The sequence below is a fragment of the Haliaeetus albicilla genome, chromosome 19, assembly GCF_947461875.1.
Source record: "Haliaeetus albicilla chromosome 19, bHalAlb1.1, whole genome shotgun sequence".
Lineage (NCBI taxonomy): Eukaryota > Metazoa > Chordata > Aves > Accipitriformes > Accipitridae > Haliaeetus > Haliaeetus albicilla.
This window is the reverse complement of record NC_091501.1, coordinates 236,563-251,926: the sequence shown is the minus strand read 5'-3', so window position 1 is coordinate 251,926 and position 15,364 is coordinate 236,563. Positions and strand designations below refer to the sequence as shown.

At 40.3% G+C, this 15,364-nt stretch overlaps 1 protein-coding gene across 8 annotated transcripts in view; it reads right to left on the bottom strand.

Annotated features, from left to right (window-relative positions):
* The window catches only part of TCF20 (transcription factor 20), a 132,113-nt gene that overhangs the window by 45,844 nt on the left and 70,905 nt on the right, over window positions 1-15,364 (bottom strand). The window lies entirely within an intron of this gene.

The window sequence follows — 15,364 nt, the reverse complement described above, 5'->3', positions numbered from 1 at the left end:
GACTTTTATATTACCTTGAATGAAACTTGACTGAAAACATTTGTCACCCAGAATATATATTTTTGAATACCATGTATGATCATCTACATTTATACAATCAACTCCTAAGTAAATGCACTTCAGGAAGGCTCTCTTACATACTTCAATCCATTATTCAGTGTGTAGATTCATGACTCATCCTCAAGGATTGGACCACAGCTGCAAAATTGTTTGGGGACCCTAGCTAGTCCCTCTGTAAAAGCCTGATACATCACTAGACACATTAAGTGTGGTAATGAATGAGTATATACATATACATTGTCCTTTTAAAAAAATACTTAAATAAATAAATAAAAATCAATAAACAGATTACAAAAGCATTTCATTTCTGGACCACCTTGTGGTTTTCTCTTCCTGAAAGCAAACTGGATAAAGCCACCTGAAGAGACTTCTTCCTTTAAATAAATGGTAAGACAATGCTCATGCTTTTCCAGGAAACAGAACCCTGACTCCTCAGATTGGAGACTTCCTGGAAGAACTGCCTGCATTATGTTTTCTCATTTAGCCATGTTTCGTGCTTGCCACATTCAACTGAACCCACTCAGAACTGAAGTCTAGTTTTGCACTTGAAAGTTTTGTTCAAGTAGAAGATCACCAGAGTCCCAAGAAAACAGGCATACAAATGAGGAGATGCAGGCAATGTCTGGCATCATGCTCTTTTCCCATCTGCCTCTCAAGATTATTTTTTTTTACTAATATGTATGTTATATACAGAAGGCTCTAACTCTACCATTAGGGTGTTTCAGAAAGATACCCTGCTTATATTTGGGTTTCTACTATCTGTTTGTGCATGCAGGCTACAGAACACACACGAAAAAACCCACTGCAACGCATGTCTCCACAATCCCTCTCTGCTAACTCAAAGGCATCTTTGTGTTGTAGCCTTGGTTCATGCAGCTTGATGTCCACAAGAATATTTACAAAACATTTACTAGAATCAGAAGGGAACTTTCAAATTGTTAATACTTCCAATTCTGTCTCTCCCCGTCTAGGAAGTCAACTTTACTGCTGTTTTAATCCTATACTCTAACATTTTAGCTGTCATACTGTAAGAGAGATCTGCTGTTCTGCTGAACTTCCACTTTTTTAGCATTTTAAAGACTACATATATCACATGAATAACACTTTTATAAATGTCACACTGTGCCAATCTGTCCAGTTTGGGCTTCTTAAGGATAAACCCCTCCTTCTTCCCAAATTATTCCCTTTGATGTTTCATCAGTTTAAAGCTCCTGCCTTCAAAACTGGGATACCTAATGCAAGCTTCTTTCTCCTCTTTTGTATGACTTGCTGTTAAGGTGAAAAATGGGACAAAAAAAAGCAGGAAAAAACCCATACATAGAAACAGAAGGAAGTTATCAAACCAAAGGTAAGAGAACATCTACTGTAACTGGCAGATGTTAAAAAGCAGCTTCTCTAGATAAGTAGTTTGGCGCTCTGCAATCAGCAGCATTCACGTGCTATGGAGACTGCATGCACACCCTGGCAGTCACGTGCTTTGTGTCCTCTTCTCATGAAAGCAACACTTTCATCCTCATCACAGGCTCAGTCTCTCACAGAATCTCAGCCTAATTTTTATATATGACTTTTAATAAAGCTTACTTTGCATAGCCTGAACAAGGTCTCAGGAAGCCTCTTCTGTATTACATCATACAAAAACTTTAATCACTGATGATATTCATCCTTCTATAATAATACTAACAAAGGCTTGAAAACTGCTAACATACGTTAACAATACTAGGAAACATTCTTAAGACTTCCTCACTATTAAAAAAAGAATCATTTTAATTACATAATGGAACAGCAACAGCACAAGATGCTGTAAAATACCTTTAGGAACACAGATCCAGTAAAGATCAACCTGAGGCACAAATTCCTATCCTCCATGATCTTATGCAATCACATAATATTTAGTTAGGCCAGAAGATCCATATGCTAATTCAAAACAGGAAGAACATGTTTTTCTCCTTCAATTTATTAATTTTTTTAATCTTGGTTTTTACGCTAACAAATAAATAAAAAGTTTTCATCAGGAGAACTTAAATTACTGGTGCCCTAAGCAAAAGCTTTCAGTTTTCATGTCTCCTACAGAATGACACTTGCTTTGATTAACTCACAAGGAGCTTAACTTGAGTAACACAACCAGTAGAGTAGCAGCCAAAAAAAAGAAAAAAGCATTTCATTAATAACAGGAGTAAGAAAAGATAGGAGGTGCTTCAATCCATTACATCACTGATAACTTAAGACATATAGCACATTTCCTGTCATTAATGTACTATAAATACAGGACTATTACAATTACTACTGTAATAATCTTTCTTAATAATAACAGCGTTGCAAAGTGCTTAGATCTAAGTGCTATGTTCTCAGCAAAACCACCAAGAATAATTCCATGGGCAAGCCTTGTTAATAAAATACATTCAGACAGATGAGGCCTTCAAAGTCTACCTAGATCCACAGGAAAGATATATTTATTTGATTAAATTTTTACTAGAAGCCTTTAAAGAAAACATTTTCAACTGCTCCACATGCAGGAACCCAAGAGAACGATACACCAGCTGCCAACTACAGACTACAACACAATCATATTAAAACTCCATAATGGTGGTATACATCCATAATCCCATCCCCAGCAGAAGGGGCAAAGTCCCACCTCCAAAAAAGTGCTCCATTAACAGCCACAAATTACACACATTTACAGTGTTTTCCAACACACACAACAAAAACATCCAAAGCCTTCCACATTTATTCAAAAGGAAGGTAAGATTCTGGCACAGCTTTCACTACTCCAGTGTCACACCTACACTCTCACTACATGTGCATCCAGCTCTCTCAATAAAGCTTCATGATTCTCTTCGAATATTTATAGCCTGTAGCTGTAGAGCCATCTAAGCATATCCATCTAGAGATTACAGACCACATCCACTAGGCTCCAGCACATTTGTTTCCTCCCCAATAGCCCAGTAATCAAAATTTGCCTTCAACCTGGTAGGAACAAAGGAAGCATATTACAAGCTTGTGTGGCTGATAAAGAAACAGCCTCACTTACAAAATCACTGCGCATAAGTCACAAACTGAGAGAAGCAGTAGGTCCTCTTATCCATATCTCAGACTTATTTGTGAAACATCTGAAGTTATTTCAGGCAGTCTTCCAACCTGTCTTCTCCTCATTAACTTATTTTTAAGCACATCTACAATGCAATTTTGTCTCTTGTTTAATCGTCTGAAACAGCCTTGTAGAAGAACTTTGTTAACATAGGAGTTCCTCAAAATATGGAGCTACTGCATTGTGAACCTACTCTGAGCAAGATTGTCAAATAGTAGTCAACAGCACGTAAGCATCTTTCAACAGTTCATGCATGTGTATGAGACTGACCACAACCATTGCTGATTAACAGGGTTCATCAGTACTCCCACGCCAAGATTACTGTGTGAAATGATCTTCTGCAACATACCATGCTAGGTTTTTTAAATCCATACGAATCTTTAAAACTTCTTTGTCCCGACTATCAAAGATTGGACAAATACAGGACAGCTGTCCAAATCTTCCCATGTAACACTGATGCCAGCATAGTAGTGCATCACTACAGACAGACAGCTCAAAACAAGTGAGACAAAAAACAAAATACTGTGGGGATATGCTTAATTCTTAATGATAAGCCTATAAAGGAGCAAATGAAACCAGCTCACTTAATTCTGTAGGACGCAAGTGAGGTCTTTCTGCTTCGTTAAATTTTCTTTAGATTTGGGTTGACTACTGTGACCCATCTGTGGAGAAAAGTCTCAGGCAGCAGTCAAATGTAATATATTTTCAGTGATCTGTCAAAGACCTCTCACTTCCTAGCATGCTTATCAGGAGAAAAAATGTAGTTACAGGCAGGTGACAAACAGTAAGATACCATTTTTCATAGTCCAAAAATGTACAGGAACAAGTGAGGTTTTTATAGAGTGTACAGGCTTCTGATTAAAACAGACTTATTTGCCAAATGCTGTGCAAATAACAGAGATATACATACATCTCCATAGCCATTTCTAGTCACAACCCATACAAAACACAAAAATTACTGGTTTTGTCCTTCCTCACTTATCTTCTTAAAGTAGCAGAGCACACCCACAACCAAAAAAAAACCTACCGAGCCAGAACTTGAGTATGAGCAACTCAGTGGCATAATTTGTAAGTAAACAATCCCCAAGATCCAAATTAAGCCTGAAATATAGGAAAAAAAAGATTTCCATGTACTGAGTATCATTTCCATTGTCAAGACCAAGTAGCTAATCCTCATTTCTGCAGGTACACAGTTATTACTTGCACACCTGAGCAATGGCTGGGAATAGACTGATCTTGTTTCAGTTTGGGAGGAACATTACCCACTCTGCTGCTTTTAAGAGAAGGCAAATCAGCTATGCCACAAGTAGATGAACTTAAGGATCAAACCTAAGACTGCATTTAACAAAGTAACAGATGTAACTTACTTCTTCTACATTTGATGCCTTTTTAAAAGAAAAGGGAAACCAGTTTTAGTTTTCAACTTTAGATGTGATATGGAAGTAAACCCAGACAGCCAGCACTTAAAAATATCAGCAGTTTGTCCAAGCAGTAATACTGCTCACTTCTTTCTAGAAGTTGTGGTTACCCTGAACTTCAGACAGATCCTCTTCGTACCTTTCTATAAAGCTGTTTCAGATCCTGCTCCATTAAGTTACTTTTGCATACCAGAAATAAACAGAATGATCTAAGACATGGGAAACTCTGCTATTGTCTTACTCACCACTGCACTTTTAGAGAAAACTGCAGTCAAATCTGGCTCTCACGAAGCCATTGTAATTAATTCTATCAAAGAAGCCTTACTACACCACAGTATACAATTTTCACTGAGAGTGCCAGAACCTGTTGAAGTAGATAAACTGAAGTAGCTAAAGTATCTTGGAAAGTATATAAAAATTGAAGTTAAAACCAGAATACTATGTTACTGATAAATGGAATTTTACATTCCAAAAAAGAAAATAAAAAAATCACAACCTGTCCTAAAAACACCCATATGTAATTTTTAAACATGCTTAAGTGTCTAATACTAATACATATTAGCAATGTCTTGCAAATCAATGCTAATACCGGTCTCGTCAAAAAACCTGAATTTTGTCCTGCCCAATGAAAAACTTCATCAAAAGATTCCTCAGATGAGCTAAAGCTTGGCCAAGTGGATTGTAACTAGTTTCCATCATCTCACAGATACACTATGCCTGCTTTATCAAAATGTCTGTACAGCTTTTCAGAAAGTCAGTATGTATGAGCTTAAGTACAAACAATTAAGGAAACGTTTCTCACAATGGGTGAAGAACAGATGAACGTGGCAGAAGGAACACAGTGAAACACACTGAGCTTTGTCAGTTGAGAGAGGAGAATGCTCTGGGGATTATTGTGCTAGATAAGATCTACATTCACTTCTTATTTCATATATTTCCCTAAGTGGCCACAGAAAATTTTACTAAGCCTGAGTCATTGCATCTTCCTATCTCACAGGGGAGATGTGAACAGACATATTCAGAGTATACAACTGCTATAATAAAAGCCATCATATGAACAAACAACAACAACAAATAATCAATTTCGTATGTGGCTATTATTTGACTGTTGATTTCTTTCCCCACCCCCAAAATATTTTTTCTAATTTTTTTTTTCAAAGAACATTTAGCTAACACCATATTAAAAATACCCAACCAGATTTTTTGCATCTGCAAGTCTTTCTTACTCACTACATGAACAGAACTAAAATACCATCTCCAGTTTAGCTCTGCACTTTGAGTGAAGTGTACTGTTAAATTCATACTCTTAAACATGAAGTAAGTTTGACAAGAACAAAATTTTGTTGTAAGCTGGTATTAAAGTTGTGGTGCTAAGAAAACATGCATTTCTAGAAATATAACTAATGATCAAAGTTCAGCAGAATTTTATCTGATTTTATATGTCTGGTTTTATTACTATGTCATTGGTTCTCGGTCTCAATCGACAGCACAGAAGCACTTAAATAGCTTTTAAAAAATCCACAAACCGATTGCTGAAAGTTATCGATCTGAATTTTTAACAGCGCTATTTTAATAAGAATCTAAGCAAATCAGTCAGATTCCATTTCATGTCAAAGATTAGAACAACAATTTTGGTTTCACATATAGGGTCAGTCCTCTCCACACTAGCTTAAGAGGACCAGCCTCCTCCACAGTGCTAACACAGCCATTAATGCAGCAAGCCAGATCAGGGAACCGATACAGTTGAGAAACACTTCTGCGAGGGAGAAAAGCCATTTCTGAACTGACAGATCCGTTCACTGTATCACTACGCAAACATTTCTACCAGCAAAATGGACACAGCAGGAACTGCTTAAGTGGCATGGCTACTGAAGTGCACTTGAAATCAGAAGTTCATATTTAAAAGGCTCTTCATCTTCACACAACAGTCAAACAACCCTTCCCACGATCAAAATGAAAATAATACTGAACCCTCAGCTCCTCATTTCTTTTCTCCAAGCTGCAGATCAGCTGATTGCACATCCTAACCCAATTCACTACTCCTCTGAAAAGTCTGGCAACTCATTATATGCCTCTTACTGCAAATTCACCTGTGTCTATATGTCTAATTCCTCCAAACAGTCAAACATCATGTCTGCTTTGTCAATACAGCAAAATCTGAGCAACCATTTCAAGGACAGCTTCTGATCTGTTCTTCACCTCATCAGACATGTAAGACAGGACGTTCAGCAGAGGCATCGCAACTCTCACCAAACCTTCACCTTTCAGTTACAAAACTGAAGACAGTGAAAAGGAGAAATCAATTAGTAATTGCAAAAGGAAAGTGGAAAACTATGAGCAAGGTTGCCAGGTTCCATCTGTCCAAGCTCCCACTTTCATTGAAGAAATTAATCCCGTACCAAAGATACTCAGAACTATATAGCATTTAAGAAAAAAAAAAATCTACCACATTATTTTTAATTAACTTTTATAATTTGTTCATACTAAGTAGTAGCCCCTGCCTTTAAAGTCTTAAATGCATTATCTCTTGAAATTATGACAAGTTGCTGAGATGAATACTTGGGTCATATTTAATATTACCTGTAATATATGTCTGTCTTTTCTATTCAATGTAGTCTATACAATTAAGTCTTTTTATTCTTTTTTACAATGCCTAGTGCAATGAGCCCGTAACTAAGACTCCCGGGAACTCGTCAAGGCAAATAAAGTAAATTAACACAAAATCTCTATCAGTTATGTGCAAAGTGTTACTACAATACAGGTTATGCACTGTATACAAGAATTAAATTCATTGATCAGGATAAAACCATTGTTGAGGATAGTATCACCTAGTTACATTATACATAATAACATTAAAATCAGGTAGAAATATAACCTCGATCTACTTAACAAATTAAAGAATTGCTGTCCAATTGCAGTAAAGCAGTACTCCAATTTATGTGCTCCAAAATTCTTACAGATAATTTTTGTTCCTTTAAGAGAACACAAGAGATTTAGCTATGCACTATACCACTTTCAAGTTTCACTAGCCAAGGTTATCATTCTTCCTATCAATTTAGCACTTCATCCCCATAAAGTGACACAGATTTAAGAGCAATTTGGGTGTGGCTTGGATCAAGATTTTCACGCTAAAAACCCAACAACTTTTCTTTCCCTGACATCTCTCCTTGTCTCCTACAACCTATAATCCTCTAAACATCACTTTGCTCATTCATTCCTCCAGTCTCTAAATTGCACAGCATCTGCCTCATGCTGAAGCCAAAAGTTGAAGCAGACCCGTTCCTACAATTTAAGTGTTGTCTCCTAAAAGAGACTAACAGGGAGAGACTAAGACGACAGCCACGGTTACAGGGAGACAGAAGAAACAGTTCAGATTAATACAAAAGAACTTCATACATTTAAGTGATTCAACAAAAAGATTACTTCAGTGGCAGTGCTATTTTAAGGAGTTTCTTCCTCTTCCTACCTTCCCATCCCCAAGACTCTCATTCCCACCCCAGCACTGCAAGTTTTCTTCGGATTTTTCAGATGGGCTCAGTTTCTTGAACCATTTAATTATGCATCCCCACTGTAGTTATACTGCCATAACCAACAGAGAGATGACAGAGAGGAGGCAGCATACTGCAGCGTTGGAGCAAACAGTTAAGAACTCCTTAAGTTCCTGGTTTTTTAAATTCCTGTATCATTAAGCCTTGGCCTAAAGCACTTAAATTGGCTGACTCTCACCAGCTCCCTGATGGAGTCAATGAAAGCCTTCCAGAAGGTCTCTTTCCATGTCAATTTTATGCATGTAAAGTGATTAAACTTCTAATACACCTCAGTTAAATGTTTGAAATTATATGGTATAAACTCAGGCCACCATAACCAACAAACAAGATACCATACCCTGTCACTTTAAATTGCGGACACTTAACTCCACGCTTCTAAGTTCTGCTGCCCCAGCCAAAGGCACAGTGAATAACAACAGTAGTCAGACTACACCACAGTCACAAAATTAACTCTAATAAGCATAAGCAGTTCACAGAAATGAACAAGCTGCAACTGCAGCTCTTCTCACAGCTGGGGTCTAAAGCTTTCTCCTCCCCCAAGAGATTTCAGTATCACCACAGCGATAGTGTCAGGCAGTGTTTGAGACTGCTGGAAAGTTGATGGACGAAGCTTCCACTGCACGTATTCCACCTCGTATCCCAGAGCATACATCCTGAAGAAAGTCAGCAGTTGAAAGCAAAGAGGAGGGATGAATTCAGCACCAGAGAAGAACGAACACCTCTATAAATACAGATTAGTGGAGGATAATAAAGATGCTGCACTCTGAGTATAATTTTTGGCAATGCTATAGTTCAGATTTCAAAGTAAGACAGAGGGAGCTTCAGATGGTCCACTACTCTGAGAATCAGCCCTATCATTCTGTTAAACTTGAGTTCCTGCAGTCATTCATCCTGTACACCGAGGAAAAGAGAAAAACAAAGCCAGAAGACTCCACTGTTTCTTCCTCCATCCTGCTTCCCTCAAGAGGAGGATAAATAGAGAGGGACAATTAACATAAAGCATACATGATGGATTATATATAATCATTTCATAACGCTAATGTATCTTAGAGTTCTATTACAAGAACATAAAGACAAGATGCTGTTTCCTCCCTTGCTGTAAAGCATCCAAACATTCAATGAAAAACTGAAAAGTTTGCTACCTTGTTTCAGCTAGAAAGATGACAACAAAGACAAGTCATTGACTTTTACCTTGAGAATTGCTCCTGATTTAATTCTTCATGTCTTGTTAACCAACTGGGCAAAAGGATCTTACTCCTTAGCTTATTTCAGAAGGGCAGTGTAGACATGGAGCTAATCAGGACAAATTTCATGAGTAAACATGGCCTAACAAAGTCTTTATAAACACTACAGTTCTATGGATAAGCAAGGAAGTTTATTTCCCAATTCCTCCTCCCATCCACATCTAGGAGCTTCCTGACCATGTTCCTCATTGAGCTAAGAGGTGTGCTTTCCCCAGTGAGCTTGATCCAGATTCACTTTTTTCCACCAGCTTCAACAGCCTTTTGATTAGGCTGTAGAGTATACATACAGACAACCTCTTCTCCTCCCTTTTTCACTTCCAGCAGCTCTATTATATATACACACCCCTTCACTTTTCCACAAATTCCACCTTTCAAACATACAGCAAACTATATTTCTGCAAGGCAAAAAGACAAGGGAACTCACAAAATGAACAAGACAAGTCAAATTTCTGCATCCTAATTGCAGGATACTACCTTCATTCAAACAACATGTACTCAACTGAGCAATTCTCAAGAAAGAAAAAAGCTTTGTCTCTCATAACTAGAACATGAGAAGATACTGTATGTACAAGAGGCACAAGATATGAAATGTACAAAAGTACCCCAGCACAAAAGGGGAAAAGACCAGAAGGCAAGAATCACCACGCTGCTCCCTAAACTGCAGTAAACATGATGCTGACTGAAGTCAGAAGTGCAGAGATGCAGAATACCACACTGCAGTGGACCTCCCTGAGTCATCACCAAAGCCAATCCCTTACCACAGCCGGCAACCAAACAATAATGCATAAAGTTAAGTTTTCTTTATGCACTCTCACAGTGAATGGGAGACTAAGGCAAAGGGAAGATGTCTCTCCATTACAGTGCCATGATTTGGAGGGAAGGGGGATAAGGATAGCATAGTTTAGGTTTTTCCATGCAAAATAAATAGTGACACTTTGGAGCAATTCTCAATTATGCTCCCGCTACTTCCGCTCTCCAGCAGTACAGAAGAGAATCTGCCACTCACTCAGCAATGCCCTGCTATACAAAGACAATCTGCTACTACCTTCTGTAACAATTTTGCCCAACTCATTTGATTCACTGCCTGCTAAGTGTCTTTCATCCTTTTCCAGACCTCTCTAAAAAGACTATTTTTATGTAGCAATAGGCACAAGGTATGGTCAGGATCAAGAACATCAGAAAACCTGGTGAGCACAACATTGCATGCAAATATACTGGGAGAAGGGAAACCTCCCCACTTCCACATGCACCAAGAGAGACAGGGAAAACTTACAGTAGCAAACCAAAATGTACATCATATGACAGAACACTGTTGACTTCACTCTTTTTTTTCCCTTGAATGGAAGCTGAGAAACAAAAGACATGATAACATAGAATCATAGAAACAAAACCCTTAAGATCATCAAGTCCAACTACAAACATAAAACTGCCAAGTCCTACTAAACCATGTCCCTATGTGCCAGTCTTAAATACCTCCAGGGATGGTGACTCAACCACTTCCCTTCCCTGGGCAGCCTGTTCCAATGCTTGATAACCCTTTCGGTGAAGAAGTTTTTCCTAATATCCAATCTAAACCTCCCCTGGCACAACTCGAGGCCATTTCCTCTCATCCTATCACTTGTTACTTGGGAGAAGAGACTGCACCCCACCTCACTACAACCTCCTTTCAGGTAGTTGTGGAGAGCAATAAGGTCTCCCCTCAGGCTCCTTTTCTCCAGACTACACTCCCCCAGCTCCCTCAGCCGCTCCTCATAAGACTTGTGCTCTAGACCCTTCACCAACTTTGTTGCCCTTCTTTGGACACACTCCAGCACCTCAATGTCTTTCTTGTAGTGAGGGGCCCAAAACTGAACACAGTATTCAAGGTGCGGCCTCACCAGTGCCGAGTACAGGAGGATGATCACTGCCCTAGTCCTGCTGGCCACATGACTTCTGACACAAGCCAAGATGCTATTGGCCTTCCTGGCCACCTGGGCACACTGCTGGCTCATATTCAGCCAGCTGTCAACCAACACCCCCAGGTCCTTTTCCACCGGGCAGCTTTCCAGATGCTCTTCCCCAAGCCTGTAGCATTGCATGGGGTTATTGCGACCCAAGTGCAGGACCTGGCACTTGGCCTTGTTGAACCTCATACAATTGGCCTTGGCCCATTGATCCAGCCTGTCCAGATCCCTCTGCAGAGCCTTCCTACCCTCCAGCAGATCAACACTCCCACCCAACTTGGTGTCATCTGCAAACTGACTGAGGGTGCCCTCGATCCCCTTATCCAGATCATTGATAAAGATATTAAACAGAACTGGCCCCAATACTGAGCCCTGTAGAACACCACTTGTGACCGGCCACCAACTGGATTTGACTCCATTCACCACCACTCTTTGGGCCCGGCCATCCAGCCAGTTTTTCACCCACCAAAGAGTACGCCTATCCAAGCCATGAGCAGCCAGCTTCTCCAGGAGAATGCTGTGGCAAATGGTGTCAAAGGCTTTCCTGAAGTCTAGGCAGACAACATCCACAGCCTTTCCCTCATCCACTAAGCGGGTCACCTTGTCATAGAAGGAGATCAGGTCAGTCAAGCAGGACCTGCCTTTCATAAACCCACGCTGACTGGGCCTGATCACCTGGTTGTCCTGTACGTGCTGTGTGATGGCACTCAGGATGATCTGCTCCATAACCTTCCCTGGCACCAAGGTCAGACTGACAGGCCTGCAATTCCCTAGATCCTCCTTCCAGCCCTTCTTGCAGATGGGTGTCATATTAGCTAACCTCCAGTTAACTGGGACCTCCCCGGTTAGCCAGGAGTGCTGATAAATGATTGAAAGTGGCTCTGTGAGCGCTTCCGCCAGCTCCCTCAGCACCTGTCCTCATTTTGGCTGGGAGAAAGTTCATTTTCTTTCCAGTAGCTGGTATAGTGTTATGTTTTGGGTTCAGTATGAGAAGAATGCTGATAACACACTGATGTTTTCAGTCGTCGCTAAGTAGGGTTTATACTAAGTCAAGGAGTTTTCACCTTCTCACACCCAGCCAACGAGAAGGCTGGAGCGGCACAAGAAGTTGGGAGGGGACACAGCCAGGACAGCTGACCCAAACTGGCCAAAGGAATATTCCATACCATGTGATGTCATGCCCAGTATATATACTGGGGGGAGGTGGCCGGGGGGGCAGTTCGCCACTTGGGAACTAACTGGGCATCAGTTGGCAAGTGGTGAGCAATTGCACTGTGCATCACTTGTTTTGTATATTCCAATTCTTTTATTACTGTCATCTTATTATTACCATTATTATTTTCTTCCTTTCTGTCCTATTAAACTGTTCTTATCTCAACCCACAAGTTTTATTTTTTTTTATTTTCCCTGATTCCCTCCCCCATCCCCCTGGCTGGGGGGGGGGGGGGGGGGGGGGGCGGGTAGTGAGCGAGTGGCTGCGTGGTGCCTAGTTGCTGCCCGGGGTTACAGCATGACAGTACCCTTGGGTGGATCCCGTATGGCCCCATAGACTTGTGTGCGTGTGTCTAAGCAGTGTAGCAGGTCAGTAACCATTTCCCCCTTGGATTACGAGAGCTTGATTCTGCTCTCTGTCCCTGCCTTCCAGCTTAGGGGGCTGGGTACCCCGAGAACAACTGGTCTTACTATTAAAGACTGAGGCAAAGAAGGCATTAAGTACCTCAGCCATTGTCACTATGTTTCCCCCTGCATCCAATAAAGGATGGAGATTCTCTTTAGCCCTCCTTTTGTTGCTAATGTCTTTATAGAAACAAACATTTTTTTAATTGCCTTTTGCAGCAGTAGCCAGATTAAGTTCTAGTTGGGCCTTGGCCCTTTTAATTTTGTCCCTGCATACTCTCACAACATCCTTGTAGTCCTCCTGAGTTGCCTGCTCCTTCTTCCAAAGGTCATAAACTCTTTTTTTTCCCCTGAGTTCCAGCCAAAGCTCTCTGTTCAGCCAGGCTAGTCTTCCCTGCTGGCTCATCTTCTGGCCCATGGGAACAGTCTGCTCCTATACCTTTCATATGTCCTTCTTGAAGAACGTCCAGCCTTCCTGGACTCCTCTGCCCTTCAGGACTGCTTCCCAAGGGACTCTGTCAATCAGGCTCCTGAACAGGCCAAAGTCTGCCCTCTGAAGTCCAAGGTGGCAGCTCTACTGACCCCCATCATTACTTCTCCAAGAATCAAAAACTCTATCATTTCATTATCACTATGCCCAAGATGGCCTCCAACCACCACATCACCCACAAGTCCTTCTCTGTTCACAAACAGGACCAGCAGGGCACCCTCCCTAGCTGGCTCAGTCACCAGCTGTGTCAGGAAGTTATCTTCCACACACTCCAGGAACCTCCTAGACCGTTTCCCCTCTGCTGTATTGTATTTCCAGCAGACAATATAATGCTGATCACACAGCATTCACTACATTTATCAGATAACCATTTATATTACTAAAAAAAAAAAAAAAATTAAAAAAATCACATACAGTGTTCCCACTGTTCCAGAACTTCTACTCATAGGAAACACTGTTGGACAAATCAAATCTCACGGAAATTCAAGTGTATCCAGGCATTTGACCAAAGGTAACAGCAAATTGCAGATATTGAATTGGAAGGTAATAACATTTCATTATGGTGTACAATGGTGTATTCCTTTAAGTTCCGGCAGGTGTGACAGCATATATTTTTCTTTCAGCTAATAAGTTTTAGGTATGTTTTTCATAGTCATTAGCGATGTTGTATATGGACACAAGCCATCTATATTCAGCTCTGCTAATACCAAGTCTCCAGTTCAGTTAAATGCTATTACCAAGACAGAGTTTGCAGCACATATTTTTTACAGGAAAAGCAATATGAACAGTAATTCCAATAAACTGTGTTAAAGATTCTAGCATAGTAGCTCCCCATACAATTTCTAGCTAAGTACTGAGCTCTTATCAGAACTCATCGGAGGGTTCTGTTTATGACTTGCAATTTACTAGCAATTAGATGACTGAGTTCATACTAGTAAAATACTCCAAAATAAATAATGATATTCCAGCACAGAATACACAACGATTCCATATACAGTTATCGGTATGAACACAGGCATGCTGCATGCTTACAACAAAGAGGAAGATAAAAAAAAAAGTAATTTTCCTAGCTTTTTTTGTATTTGTTGCATCACAACACAGGCAAGAAATAATGGGCTTCTCAAATGTAGAACAGATCAAATCTCAAAGGGACCGAAGCCAGGGCTCTCGGACAAAGAACCTGGTAACATTTTTTTCCACTCTTCCAATGTTATCACCAGTTACAAACACTGTGGTAAAAAGAAGAAACACAAAGAGCACTGGGAAAAGCACACGCCTATTCACTGTCACCAGGTAGAGCTGACAAGAAGATGCTTGTGCTTTCTTCTACCACTTAACTCTGTTGTTGAGGAATCACTAGACAAGAGGCAGGAAAAAACAAGAGGTTTACTGCAACATGAATGCTTTCGTGTATCCAGGTCAAAACTGGAAGTTTGACTGCTTGTGCTGTTGTTCACAAATGCAGCACAAACAAGTTCAAGAATTGGTAAAATTTGAAGACAAAAATATGTGAAAATTAAAGGCAAATAGGCAGCATATCGCAGACTCTAGAACATCCTGAACTAAACTCATCCAACAGGGCTAAACACAATCCGCTTTTGATTACACACCAGCCTCAACTTTTGAGTCTGGCTTCCCCCCCCCTGCCCCCTGCTTTTTAAAAATGAAAGGAAACCCATGTACATGCATAGTGAAGGAAATTATATGCTTTTCCAAGTCTCCCAAAACAAACCAATACATAACATAGTGGTAAGCAGTAATGGAAAGGCTCAGCTGAAGAAATCAAGGAGTGTTGTAGCTAGACGCTAGCGTGCCACAGATGCACTGGCAGTGCTGTACACAGCTGTAGGACAGAATCTTCCATTTTCCAGTCAGTCAAGACTGAAGTCTAATCAGGAACTGAAACGGAGGGGGGACCCCGGTCAGAAGAGTAACAGTACCAGCTTTTTTTTTTTAATA